Source organism: Canis lupus, chromosome 36, assembly GCF_003254725.2.
Source record: "Canis lupus dingo isolate Sandy chromosome 36, ASM325472v2, whole genome shotgun sequence".
In the NCBI taxonomy this organism is placed as follows: Eukaryota; Metazoa; Chordata; class Mammalia; order Carnivora; family Canidae; genus Canis; species Canis lupus.
The window spans coordinates 21,991,490-22,006,470 of record NC_064278.1 but is presented as its reverse complement, the minus strand read 5'-3'; the positions used below and the strand labels follow the sequence as shown (position 1 = coordinate 22,006,470).

The 14,981-nt window shown below is 49.0% G+C and overlaps 1 protein-coding gene across 1 annotated transcript in view; it reads right to left on the bottom strand.

Annotated features, from left to right (window-relative positions):
• OSBPL6 (oxysterol binding protein like 6) overlaps positions 1-3,814 on the bottom strand; it is a 213,888-nt gene extending 210,074 nt beyond the window's left edge. Inside the window, exon 1 of the mRNA XM_049106180.1 lies at positions 3,699-3,814. The gene's annotated coding sequence lies outside the window, so the exon portion shown is untranslated. The remainder of the gene's footprint in view (positions 1-3,698) is intronic.
• Between the last annotated feature and the right edge of the window lie 11,167 nt (positions 3,815-14,981).

The window sequence follows — 14,981 nt, the reverse complement described above, 5'->3', positions numbered from 1 at the left end:
AAAATAACACAAATGCATTTCATGTAGGCTTCCCTCCACATGCACCGGACGCATCATTAGAAAATCACCTTCTTCACTTAGAGTGTCCTAACTGCCCACCAGCTCCATGTTCACGTCCTCAAGCACGAGCTTGAAGACCTATGGCCCTGCTCTGACATGTCTGAATCACACTGAAAGCTCCTCACCGCGACTCCTCTATTTCTTTTAATTAAAGTGAAACATCTTTGACTCCTTCCTCCTCTTCCTATTAAGCCTCGGATTCTTCTCCCAGTGTCTTTTAAAATCCATTCTTTCCTTTTAGTTCCCTCCAAATGGAGAATTCTCATCTCAGTCAGCAGCTTCCAAACCAGGGATCCCACCTTGAATCTCTCCCCCGGCCCCCCACCAGTTCTCTAGATTTCTTTAATAAACTCTTGGAATGGTTCATTGTTGGAAAATGTCCCATGGCTTCTTCCACTTCCACTCACTTCCTCTTCTTCCACTTCCTCTGTCCAAGATGGCTGAGGTTCCGCTTCTCAGCAAGGCCGCTTCCTGCTCATCCTCCCTGGAAGCTGTGGACTCTACACATTACATGTCCACACAGGGGCTGCTTCCTCACCCCTCCACTGACATCTTGTGGGGTTTTGGTACAGGAGACTGCTCTGTCTTGTGATGACTCTATATTGTCCTTATTTTCTTTTTCCTTAGAATTTTAAATTATTACTGATCCATGCATGACCCCCTTGCCTTACTTTTTTTTATAATATGATGATCACCTATGAACTTACTCTAGCTACTAGATCATTACCAATAACTCATACCCACCCACATGTCTTCCCCATGCCATCCCCTGGTCCTCTCAGAAGACAACTGCTGTCCCAGGTTTTAAGTTTATGATTGATGTTTTTAAAACTATTTATTTATTTATTCATGAGAAACACAGAGAGGGGGAGAGAGAGAGAGAGAGAGAGAGAGCGGCAGAGACACAGGCAGAGGGAGAAGCAGGCTCCATGCAGGGAGCCTGACGTGGGACTCGATCCCGGGTCTCCAGGATCACGCCCTGGACTGAAGGCGGCGCTAAACCTCTGAGCCACCCGGGCTGCCCTAAGTTTATGATTTAAAAAAACAAAAACAAAAACATGTATTTCAACACACACCCCTGTATAAATGCTTGTTTGTACCTGATCATTTGTGTTTGCTTATTTCCCTGGCTTGTGTAAATTAGTACAATTCTGGGAAATAATTTGGCAATACCTAGTAAGTCGAATGCTCACACATCCTAAAAATCAAGCACTCTGTTCCTTGGTATTTCCCCAAGAGAAACACTTGCACATATGCCCCAGGAAACATGAATGACCAGAGCAGCACTCTTGGCAAATTTTTTTTTCAAGTGGGGGGAAAAAAAAGCCATTGGCAGAACTGGGAAACATATTGCTATAGACATCATGTACAGCAATGAAAGCCAGTGAACTACAGCTATATACAACATGGATGAATCAGAGTGATGTAATGTTGGGTGGCAAACAAATTCCCAGAAGTCAATGGGTAGTAGACTTTCTTTGCGAGATTAAAAACAAACTTGAAAAAAAGTATTCTATTACTTAACCTTTGCAGTTAAAAAAAAAAAATCTTCTTTGAGAACTCATGCCTTCTCCCCCAAAATTAGACTATAAACTCTTGAAGGCAGAAACATCTTTTTATTCTTATTTATATGTCCCACAGTACCTAGACCAGCGTCTGGAACAGATGGATGCTCGTAAGTATGATTACTGAATGCTACCTAACCAAGGCATTTTAATGAAACAGAAATCTTCTCCTCAAACCAACGGTTTCATAAATAAAGGCACCTAAAACTTTTACCCACTTATGCACTACCCTAATTCTGCGTCTGCAGTGGTACTAGAGATCTCCAACCACAAACCTTTCACCTCTGAAGGACTCTACCCTTCTTCTCTGAGTAGAGTTAACATAGGGGTAAAGCAATCTAGGGACAAGAAAACTTATGAGATCCTGTAAAAGTTCAGCAGAATCACAGCACGCCATACCAAGAAACAGCTGAAAAACCACCATAATTTGAGTTCCCAACAACGAAACCGAAAATATGAGCAAAAACAGGATTTTTAGGTTTTGTAAAAGCAAAGATTTTAAATCGAAAATACCTTGTTTCTACACTGAGGAAAAAAAATGATTTTCTTAGGAGGAAACACAAGAAATCCAGGGGTCCAAGAATAATAGGAATAATATTCTACCAATCAGGGCCTTCCTTATAACTCAATGAAGACCATGCATATTCTCTATAGGTGATTATAGCAGAGTTGCACTGCAGCTTCCCTTCGACCTTGGGAACTCTGCTCACTGAGTTACTGTGAGGTCTTCTGTTTCATTTATTATTAGGCTTTGTATCTGCAATGCTGTAGCATTGGATGGGAATATCAACATTGTGAGCTTGCAGTACCTTAAACTGTAGAAATGCTTCCAAGAAAACAAACGGGGGTGGAGGAGGGAGGAAAAAAAAAAACACAATCAAGAGGAAAACACAAAGTTAATGGTATTAAGGTGGGACATTTTTAAATTTTACCTTTGGCGAAAGACTACCTTCATGAATTAGCTCCGTGATATATGACTATCCGCTAGCAGGCGATTTTTTTTTTTTAATTTGACATTAGATGTCAAAGAGAAACTATTTTCTTATTTAGGAAAAAAAAAATCACAAGTGCATACAACATACAATTCGCTAAAACTAGTTCGGTGATTTTGAAAAGGGGGAGGAAAAAGAGAAGAAAAAAAACCTATGGGACTCTGCATGTCTGGCAGAAAGAAAGACTGTGGCAACCCAGTGGGTTCACTTAGTTTCGTGTCATTTGCTTCATGTCCATTATGTAATGCTTTCTCCAGCTTTGGGTCTCTGTGCTTAAGCTACCGTTCAGGTATGTCACAGGACTGCCACAAATCAGTGTCTGGCCAGAACTTTCAAAAACAGCTCCAAAGGTGTCGTGCAGATGTGTCCTGTCCACAAAGGTGGAGGCTGGAGAGGGAGGGGGAATGTGCTGGTGTCATGACTTCTTGCCGGCTCCCCCCCCCCCCCCCATCCCCGGCGATGCGAGCTGCGGGCCGCTCCGGGCCGACGCAGGGCAGCTCGTCCGGGCTGCGATGCCAGCGCCGTCCCGGCCCGACCCCCCGGAGGCGGCCCGGCGGGGCGGGGGGTGCGGCGGCGGCTGCAGGGGGGCGCGCGGGGGCGGCGGGCGGCGGGCGCGCAGGGGCCCCGCGAGGGCGGACCGCAGAGCACGCGCACCACCGGCCCCGCCGCTCAACTTCCCCGCCGCTGCCGGGGCTCCCGGGCTCCCGGGCTCCCGGGGTCGCGGGGTCGCGGGGTCGCGGGGCGGCGGCGGCGGGCGCGGGCTCGGTCCTCCGCCGACAATTGCACCAGGGCCCCTCCCGGCCCCGGCCTCGATCCCCGGCCGCCCGGCGGAGGCGAAGGGGGAAGGGGGAAGGGAGGGCGGCCGCGGGGACCTTGACCCAGGCGCCCCCTCCCCTCCCAGCCGCGCCGCGCCCGCCCCGCATCGCCGCCCCCGCCCGCCCGCCCCGCGCCGGCCGCCGGGGATCCCCCTCGGGCGCGGCGACGCCTCCCGGGCCCGGAGCCCCCGCCCCCCGCGCCCCTCCGAGCCCTCGGCCCGCCGGACGCGCACAATGCCGCGGGCCCCGGGCGCCGGGACACCTACCTGCAGGGCGGCGGCGGCGGCGGCCCCGGGCGGGAGGCGGCCCCGGGCGGGAGGCGGGCGCGAGCCGAGGCGCGGGCGGGAGGCGGCCGGGAGCCGAGGCGCGGGCGCCGCCTGCGCCGAGCCGCGGACTCCGGCACCGACAGCGGCGGCGGCGGCGCGGCGCCCCCAGTGGTCCTCGGCGCCGCAGCCCCTCCTCCCCACGGGCGGGGCGCGCTGGCGGGGCGGTGCTCCCGGCGCCCGGCTCCCCGCCCCCGGCTCCCGCCCGCCCGCCGCCCAGGCCCCGGCGCCTCCGCCGGCCCCGCCGGCCCCGCTGCTCCCGCGGCGCACCCCTCGCCGCAACCCCCGCACCCGCCGCGCCCCCTGCACCCCCTGCATCCCCCGCACCCCCCCGCCGCACCCTCTGCACCCGCCGCGCCCCCTGCAAACCCCCGCAGCCCCCGCCGCACCCCTGCACCCTCCGCACCCCGCACCCTCCGCGCCCCCCGCACCCCCCTCCATACCCCCGGCACCCTCCGCACCTCCCGCCGCACCCCCCCGCATCCTCCGCGCCCCCCGCACACCCCGTACCCTCCGCGCCCTCCGCACCCGCTGCACCCCCCCGCACCCCCTGCCGCACCCAACGCACCCCCTGCACTCCCCGCACCCGCCGCGCAGGAGCATCGGGCTTCCACCGCCGGACCCCCCCCCCGGGGGGTGGGGGCCCTGCGTCCAGCTGACCCAGCTGCGTCACCGGGCCGCCCCCGCGGCTCTCAGGGGCTGGCCCCGGGGGGGGGGGGGGGGGGGGCGGGGGCCTGGAGCGCATCGGCTCCGAGCGCTGCGGGAGCGGAGCACCCGGGAGCACCCGGAACGGCAGCCCGGAGGCCTCCCCGGAGGCGCCGCCCAGCCCTGTCCAGCCCCCCGCCCTCCCGCCCGGGCCCTGATACCCCGCAGCCCAAACTTCCCAGGCCCACACACTTAGGTTCTGGGGGGCGGGGGGGGGTGGATCCGTTGCTTAGAGCTCCACTCCCCTGAACTCTCCCACCTTTGGACGGTTCCCAGCCTATGCCCTAGGGCCCATTAATCTGGAGGCAAATTTGCTCCAAGGACGGCGTAATTTAAATATTTGCACAGACGTTTCTTCTGTGAATGGATGACTGAGGAAATGTCAAAAGTATTTCAAGACATTTCTGTCACCACCATCTTCGGGGGGAAAAAATCCAGACAACACTGAATGAGCCGAACAGGAATTAATACAAAAAACCCAGCGCTGGGGCGCCCCATGGGCTGTCTAGGCTTTCAGATTGGATTGGGGGGGCACCTTCAGAAATTGAAGACGCCTGCGTGGCTCATTGGTTAAGCCTCTTGCCTTTGGCTCGGGGCATCATTGGGGGAGGGCCTGGGTTCCAGTCCCGCATCCCTGCTCCCCGCTCTGCCTGTGTCTCTGCCTCTCTCCCTGTGTCTCTTATGAATAAATATAATCTTTAAAGAAAAAGAGACGTTGAAGACACTGCTACCCACTGAGGCAACTAAGTGATGGCATTTCACTGTTCCCATACTGTCCTGTTACGTAAAACGATAGGTGCTGGACCCTGTGACACCTCATAAGGTCACCTGAACTCCTCCCCTGTGAAGAGCGTCCCCTGGAGGGAAGGCTCTGCGCCTCCCTTAAGCACCTTCTTACTCCTTCCATCCACAGACAGGAGCTCCTGAAACCACTGTAGCTAAAAAGAGGGGAAACGTGAAACCCCATGTAGGAGAAAACACAGAAGAGTGAAAGGAGATGAGAGAGCACACACAGGGGGGCCTTAATCTAAAGAAGAGCTTCTCGAAGGTTTTCCCTTCTAGCAGCAGAGAACCATAAACTGTTGAGGGGGGCGAGAGGAACTACCCACCCCGGCTCCCACCTTCAGAATCTTTGCACGCGCTCCACTCTATTCCGTGGTATCTCCGTGTGTCTCACTATTTCAAAAATAAGCTTAAATATCAGGAAAAAGTCTCCTACCTGTCTCATTGATTAATGATCGAATAAGATGCGATGGCACTGTACCCGGGAAAGAGGCAGATTGAGGAGAGCCCCCCGCCGCACCTCCAGGCAGCTTCTCCACTCTGCGCATCACAATATTTTGAAAACTTAGACCGGCTTAGTTATATAAATGTGAGTAACGGGCTTCCTCTGCCGTTTGAGCTACGGCCTGGTGACTGCCCAGACCTTGCCAGGGAGCAATGTTCTCCTGAAGTGCACATTCTTTTTTTTTTTTTTTAATTTATATATTCATGATAAACAAGGGGTGGGAGGGAGAGAGGCAGAGACACAGGCAGAGGGAGAAGCAGGCTCTGTGCCAGGAGCCCGACGTGGGACTCGATCCCGGGACTCCAGGACCACACCCGGGCCCAAAGGCAGGGGCTAAACTGCTGAGCCACCCAGGGATCCCCTGAAGCACACAGTCTTGCTCAGAGTTTAGGTCACTGATCGTGTGCTGGCTGAAAGGATCTCTGCTCCCGGATTCATCCCTTTTGTTTGTCTGAGAAACACTTGTCCATGGACCTTTTCAGCGGAGGAAGTTAATGATACTATTAAAATACGATTAATGCTATAGTTTCATCACTCACAAATGAACTGAGCTTCACGTGAATCGCAGTCCCCACCATCGATTCACTTCATGCGACCCCCAGTTCATGTTCATTACACGTGTTCCACGGGTACTCTCCTGGCTGGGGGTTCTCGGGAAGGGTGACGGCCTAATGCTTCATGGAAAGGTGCAACCCCCGGGCATCAAGAGCAAGGAAAAGAAGACATGGGACAGGGGAGCAGGGGAAGCAATCACGTGGTGCTGTGTCCCCAGCCTGGTCGATGCTTCGTGAACCTCGGAAGACACAGTTGCTTGGCCGTGGCAAGTGTGGACCAGCTCTACAGGAAGCTGTGCCGGGAACGTCTCTGAAAGGGAGGACCCAAGAGGAAATCGACCTGCAGCTGCGTCCACTGCCGACCTCCCAGCGGCTGGAACGTGCCCACCGGTGGTTCCCACCCCGGCTCCCTCGCAGGCTACATCATCGACTCCTTTGGCAGCTACTGAGCAGCAGATCGGAGCCGGGCAGCCGCGCTGCGGGAGCTGTGCTGGATGGGGCCAAGCCGGGCTGGGCTGGAAGCTGTGCTTCGCAGAATCCTCTCTTCTGTGCGTTCCAGGCCTGTGTCCCCATGGATTAAGCTGACGTCGCTGGAGACCACGCGGGCCAAAGTGAAGCAGCAGCAGTTCCGCTCTGAAAGCTGCCCCTGGTTAGACGTGGCAAGAGACGAACGTCCACATGCAAGAGGGTTCTTGTTTGTTCTCAGTCTCCCGTGCTCTGTGTCCCCTTCTGCCCAATGACTGTGACCGCAGTTGGGCTGACGGACTCTTGACAGACACTTCCAGAGGTGGCAGCTGCAAAGGCCACGAGCTTCTGTGGACTTCCATAGCAGCCCTCCTCGTGGCCCCCCTGCAGCGGCTGGAGGTGCCCAGCTTCCAGATTTCCCCCAAAGCTCGGACTGCTTCGTCTGTGTGAGGGCAGGTGTCTGATCTTGGCGGCCCCTTTCCAGACTTTTACCTCCCCCCACCTCCTTCCACAAACGTGGAGGTCTAATTCCATAGGAAATTCCTTATTCAACACGCTTAGGGTGCTTCTGCTTCCCTGATTGATCCCTGTCTGTCGAGGCTTAAACTTGTGGCTGATCCACACCCCCCCGGGGGGATTGGGGTGGGGGGCTTGCACAGGGTCAGTCACTTGTGGGCAGTTGAGGCAGGGCGAGTAGCTCAGAAACCTGGAGAAACGTGAGGCTGAGAGAACCTGAAGAGGTACCCTAGTGGTGTCTTATACGAGCAGCAAAAATATTCACAGTTTTGCTTTGTATTTGTTCGTTGACAGTATTTAGCCTTGAAAATACTTTTATTATTACTAAATTAACCTACTTTGGTGAATCACTCTCACAAAATGGAATGAACAATGGCTTGCTTTCTTTTTTTTTTTTTTTTCTAACCTTTCTTAAGACATCATTTTGGCTCCTTGAGTGGAAAACAATAAATCAAATCTCAGCTGGAAAATTCTGACCAGTGTCTTCCCCCAGCTATGGAAGCATCCTGCCTGAGGTTCCTGCTTTTGTTATAAGCCTGAACATAAAGATTGTCATCCCCGTTGTAACCTACTCTCTGTAAAGTTGATTTTTTGAAACAAATTTACCATTTTACAAGACCAAAAGAACACAGTGAGAAAATCAAAAGGCCACTCTGAAGCAAATCATTCTTCCAGGAAGGGTGCAATGTTAGCTTTTAGGGTGAGGGGCCTTCAAGTACTCGAACCTCTAGCCTGTTTGTCTGTTACAGTTGGCACTGCCTCTGAACATGGGCACACACTTCCCCCAATTTCTCAACGCTCCCTATAAATCACGATGCTGTTGAAACTCTTCTTACCAAGAATATTGCCATCTAAGAACATCTGGCAAGATCAGAAGCCAAACCTCCAGGTACCGAGCTCCATTTGGTCCTATATCCTTCATCCCCACATTGTCATGGTTTGCCCAAATGAGTTGCTGATCCCCCCCAGAGAACAGTGTTACATCTGCTTCAGAGTGAGCCTTTCATTCAGAGGGCCGATCAGAGTGCCTGAAGGATAGAAAGAATTGGGGGGATCCCTGGATGGCTCAGCGGTTTAGTGCCTGCCTTCAGCCCAGGGCATGGTCCTGGAGACCCGGGATCGAGTACCACGTTGGGCTCCCTGCATGGGGCCTGCTTCTCCCTCTGCCTGTGTCTCTGCCTCTCTCTGTCTCTCTCTGTCCCTCTCTGTATCTCTCATGAATAAATAAATAAAATCTTTTAAAAAAAGAATTGGGGTTTTGCTGAACTTATTGGCTGCAGAGGGTTTGGGGGTTTCAATACCTCTTTTATTCATTTAATCCAATAAATATTGATTAAGTATCTGCTATGTGTTAGGCATTATTCTGCGTATTTGAGATACAAGTGAGTCAAACAGAGCCTACTCTCACAGGGCTTACATCCCAGCAGAGAGAGGCAGACAATAAACAATAGACCTAAGAGATAAGGAAATTGCACAGCATTTTAGAAAACCTTATGTGGGGCGCCTGGGTGGCTCAGTCAGTCAAGTGTCCGACTCTTCATTTCGGCCCAGGTCATGATCTCAGGGTCGTGAGATAGGGGACAGCATAGAGTCCTGCCCCAGACTCTGTGCTCTGCAGGGAGTCTGCTTGAGATTCTCTCTCTCCTCCTTCCTCTGCCCCTCCACACCCACCCCATCCCTGGCTTGTACTTGCTCTGTCTCAAAACTAAAAAAAAAAAAAAAAAAAAAAAAAAAAGGCAAGCCTCGGGGTGCTCGGTCGGTTAAGTGTCTGCCTTTGGCTCGGTCATGATCCTGGGGTCCTGGGATCGAGCCCCAGGTCGGGTTGGGCTCCCTGCTCAGAAGGGGATCTGCTTCTCACTCTCCCTCTGCTATTCCCCCTGCTTGTGCTCTCTTGCTGTCTCTCTCAAATAAATAAATAAAATCTTTTAAAAAAGCCTTAAGAAATACAAAAAATTGTAGAAGGTGAGTGCATTAAGAGAGATGGAGGTGGGCTGCCATGTTGCAATATTAAATAAAGTGCTCAATCTGGACCTCATTGAGAAGGTGGCACTTGAGCAAAGACTTGAAGTTGATGAGGAAGTTAGTCAGGCAGATATATGGGAATAGGAAGTTCCCACGCCAGTCAGAGTGACCAGCCACTGCAAAGCCTACGGAGTAAGGATGCCTGGTGTGTGTTCCAGGAAGGGCAAGGAGGCCAGAGTACCTGGAACAGAATGAGGGCAGGAAGAGTGTGAAAAGAGAAAGGGAATGGGGGCCAAATCATGTAGAAGCTGTAGTTGACAATGAAGATTTGAATTTTATTCTGAGTGAGATGGGCATTGATCACAGGTCCACCGAGTAAAGTGATTTGACCTACGCTATAAAAGATCTCTGGCTGCTATGTCATGAACAGGCTCCTAGATAGAAGGGCAAGAGTGGAAGCAAGGAGGAGTGAGTGAGTGATAACAGGGGTGACTGATAACAGTGGCTCAGGGCCAAGTGGTAGAGTGGAAGGGTAAGAAGACGTCAAATTTAGCCTGTGTTTTAAAGGTAGAGCCACTTGGGTTTTTTGATGGATTTTATTGTACTTGCTGACAAGTGTTTGCATGAATTATGATTGAGGCTTATTTTTATTATACTATTTACTTGGTGAGGTTGTGTTGGGGGGGGGGGAATACAGGGCCCTACTGCCTCTAGATACTGGGGAATGGTTATCACTGGCAAAGATTCTCATGCCTGAGAGTGACCGTTACAAGTGTTGATATCATTATTTGCCCAGCAACCCAACAGTACTCCATGGGCCTTTATGAAACAGACATAAGACTTTCATGTAAGCAAACTCAAACCCAGAACATACTTACTTCATCCTCAGGCCTTTTGGGAGGGCCTAGATCCTTAAAATACCCTTGCTATTTCGTGAGTCCTTACACCGACTTACTTGCTTTCCAGAGGAGCTAAGGGAGAAGGAACCCAACCTTCCGAATGGGCAAGAATGCTAAGGGAGCGGTAAGTTCTCTAAGGATAATTAGCATGGTGATGGATGCTGCTAACATAAAGCACTTGATATCTTTCTTCTGATTTCCAAAGAGGGTTATTTCTGTATGTTTACCTCTAAATCTTCTACTACAAAGAATGGGGCATGTACCAAAGGTATGTCATTCTCAGACATGCATTCAAAGACATTGAATCACAGAGAAAATAACTTCCTTCTTTGTCTCCCTCTTTCTTTCCCTCCCTCCCTCCTTCCTTTCTTTTTCTTTTTTTCTTTCTTTCTTTTTGTATGTGGGGGGGGGTGACCTCAGGAAGCAAGGCTTAATTTGATGCTTATATGTTTTTTTATAGGTTTAAAATTTGCAAATCTCTCATTTTAACAAAAAGCAAGCAGAGCCCAGGCTTGGGTCTCTGATCCTAGTAGGATGGTTCCAGAATTTAATGATGTTTTATTTGTTGATCCTCACTGTATTTATTTTTCGAGTTATTTTCTGTTTGTAGATTGTGATACAATTGCGATATAAAGTTTGTTTTTAGAATGCGTTCATTTATATTTTTTAAATGAAGTCCATTCAGAAACATACTAGATAAATAATACCAAAGATGGCAAACCTATATGGCCCCCAAAATCGTTAGAGCAGTAAGAAAACAATTGAACATTGTTAAAACGTGGTAAACTAAAAAGAGCAAAGTCAGAAAGGGCGAACTCCTAAACCCAGTCTTAATCTTTTCCTGCTGTTTGACTTTGAACACATTTTTTAACACATTTTTGAACCTCTAAGCTGCAGGTTCTTCCTTTATAAAAAGAGTTAAAAAGAATTTCCGAATCCTACTAAGGTTGTGATGAGGGTTGTCACAGAAACATGTAAAGTGTGTCCTGCACAGAAGGTTCTGGACAAATATTTAGGTTATCTCTGCCTTTCAAAAGCCCATCCTGCCTTGGAGATGAAACACAAATGTCACGATCTTCATGAAACCTTTCCTAATCCCTGCCAGGTTTGAATGCGACCATTAATCTTCACAGAGCTCCTTCCTTTATTCTTCCCACGTTCTGCTGTTCTTGTTGGTATCCTTTAGACTGGCCTTGTTCCCTCTCCTTGATCATAAGCTCCATGAGGGCAGTTCTTTGCCCAAAGCCTTGTATGTCATGGATGATTAATATATATTTGAGTAGCATTGTTCAATTAGTCACTTACTCAGTGACAAACCTGTGCCCATCGCCTATACCTTAAATCAACCTGTCTGCTGACAGGCACTGAGAAGCCTCTGAGTCCTCAGTGCACAGCCTGAGAACTGCACACACAGAAGGTACTGTCCCTAAGCAGCATCGCTGTCTTACACATCACGCGGCCAACGCCGTCAAGAGTAATACAGAAACATTTAGTTAAAGGAATGACTAAGTTTGTAGTCGGTTTTGGTTATGTTTTTCCTCAACTGATGCTCTCATGAATGAGTCCACAAATTCTGCTTTGTTTGCTTTTAATATTAGGAGTGTGTGCACTGAGAGTGGTAAGGAAACACTAGGGGAAATGGCACATAAAGCATTATATTGTCCTTAGTTTACACTCTCAGAGCTGGTATAAAGATAGGTTTCGGTTGATAACGTCTCTTAAGATTGTGCCATGATATCAGACTAGTTCATGAGTTCTAAGTATTTCCTGCCTGATACACAATAAAGGAAAAAGAGACTACCCAGTAGTGTTAGGTGTCTGGCTAATACCAAAAGCAGCAAAAACTGCTTTGCAAAAAACAAAACAAAACAAAACAAAAAGACAAAAAAAAAAAAAAAACTGCTATGCATTGCTACAAAAATGACATGTGGCAATATTTAGATATAACATTTCAAGTTCACTTTCTTATTTTACTATGTGGCCACTTTGTGAAACATGCAGGTAAGATATTCATTTGATATAAGAGGAAACAGGCACTGGAATGTGACTTGCCTGTGGTCACACTCACTAATGGAGGTTCTAGAACTCTGTTCTTGGCCTCCAGTACTTTCCCACTCCCTGACAAGGCACACTGCCTGCGGATCTAGGCAGGTGTAAATGGAGACCCACACACTGTATGCATAAATATTCAAAAGTTAAAAATCAAACAAACTGCTTAATAAAATGTGTTCTCGGGCAGCCCAGGTGGCTCAGCGGTTTAGCGCCGCCTTTGGCCCAGGGCATGATCCTGGAGACCAGGGATCAAGTCCCACGTCTGTCTCCCTGCATGGAGCCTGCTTCTCCCTCTGCCTGTGTCTCTGCCTCTCTCTGTGTCTCTCATGAATAAATAAATAAATGAAATATAAATAAATAAATAAATAAATAAATAAATAAATAAATAAAGTGTTCTCTTCTCCTACTTCAACCATGATACTTTTGTAATGATCTGGAAGGTATTCCAAATTTTCAAACTCCTTGTAATTCTAATCAGATGCCTTAGCAGTGCAGCAAAGTATGGCCCTGGCTCCTACCTCCATCCTGTACCTCTTCTGTCGCCAACTTCTGGCTTTGTGGCATCTTGGGAGGATCTTTGTGCTCACACATGAGGACAATCCCAATACAGCCCCTACATCCAAGCTCTGCTTAGACTTCCCTCAAACAGTGGCCCTCAGGCACAGGCTGCTGACTGTCCTGAGTGGGATACAGAAGAGGGGCAAAGGCTCCGGTGGGCATGCCACCTGAAGCCTGCACATCTCATGCCTAAAGGGGAGATGCAAAGCTGGAGGAGGACGGGAAGGGACCTCTAAATCACAGGCCTAGAGCAATGGCTCCCTCACTGACACAAGGACAGTTCTCATCTGCACTTAGAATGCTATTTTGACTTCAGCATCTCCTGGGAAGAAAAATCCTTAAGCTATGCCACATAGCTATAAAAACCTCACAATCTTCCTAGTTTATTAATAAGCTCCATTTCATAATCACAGAACTGTAAAAATATTGAAGGTACTCTATACATCTCAACTTGAAAAACAAAAACTATTGCTTTATTTATTTATTTATTTATTTATTTATTTATTTATTTATGATTCTGCCTTTGAATCCATGAGAGACACAGAGAGAGGCAGAGACACAGGCAGAGGGAGCAGCAGGCTCCCTGTGGGGAGCCCGATGTGGGAGTCGATCCCAGGACCCCAGGATCTTGACCTGGCCAAAGGCAGACACTCAACCACTGAGTCACCCAGGTGCCCCCAAAAACTATTGCTTTAAATTGGAGATATGGATAAACAGTGGTAGTCAAATTCTTCAATCTAGGACAGAGAGGGGAGATTGCCAAAAGTAATTCATAAAATACATATTCTATTTTATTTTTCATTTTTTTCCAAAATCTAACTCACAAACTTAACAGATGGAGATCAATTTCCCTTTAGGGAGGTGAGCCTTTGACATCCAAGGGTTAAATATAGGTAGATGAGCAAAACAATATATCATATCCTCCAGGCTTTTCTTAAAGAAGACATCCAGAAATGTGTCAATATAAGGAAGTGTCCTGGCTATGTCTCTCCAAAATTCACCTTCCTTAGGTTTTCTCATTCCCGTTCCCTGACCTATCCACACTTGACTCCCAGGAAATTTCCACCCTAACATTAAGTTCTTTCCTTTGGTTCCATTTAACACAGCTGGCTCACGCTGACATTTCCAAATTTCTTCACTGAAGAAAGAGCAAGGTAAATGGAAATAATTAACTTAAATATGGCCTTGCTTCCAGAATAAGCTTTCTGGTCCTCAGTTACTTAACTTCATTTTAATACCCACAGGTTATAATTTCCCAGGTAGCTCACATGGTTTGTTTCCCTAAGGGGCCCCTGACTCTCTTGGTGTGTGGGGGAGTGGGGTGGGGGGATCTGCTTACCATCTCATCTTCCTAGCCCCCCCAGGAATCATGTAATCATCCATTTAGTCCTGTCCTGGCAATGAATGTGAAATACCCAGATGCATGGTCATGGGTTTCTTTGGAACCTGTCACACAGACTGTTTTCAGCTGGAAAGAAAAATCTCTTGTGAAATTGTGAGGACATCATTGTTTGATAGATAAACCTCAGTGATCAACACTCCATAGCTGAAGAACTCAGAAGAGACTTTTCTCCTTTTCCCAAATACAGAGCCATGAACTCCTCCATTATCAGCCCCCCATGAGGATATACTGACCACAGAACAATGTGCAGGCATCAGCATAACATTAGTGTAGCCCGCATGGGCTCTCAGCTTAAAATAGTTGAGAGAAATACCCTGAATTACTGCAGCCAGGGAGGACATTTAAAGTTATTATGAAAAATGTATAATAGCCCTCTCTTTTTCTGACCAATCAGAACCTGCTTTTAAAGTGGAATACAGGGATCCCTGGGTGGCGCAGCGGTTTGGCGCCTGCCTTTGGCCCAGGGCGCGATCCTGGAGACCCAGGATCGAATCCCACGTCAGGCTCCCGGTGCATGGAGCCTGCTTCTCCCTCTGCCTGTGTCTCTGCCTCTCTCTCTCTCTCACTGTGTGCCTATCATAAAAAAAAAATAATAATAAATAAAGTGGAATACAATTTAGAACTGCACTGATCAGCAGAGTAGCCACTAGTCACATGTAGCTATTCAAATTGTAATTGATACCAGTTAAAATTAAATAAGATTTAAAATTGAGTTCCACAGTTGCACTAGCCACATTTCAATGCTCAGTAGCCATATGTGGCTCGCGGCTACTCTGTTAGCACAGAAGAGAACATTTCCATTAATGTGGCCAAGTTCTACAAGAT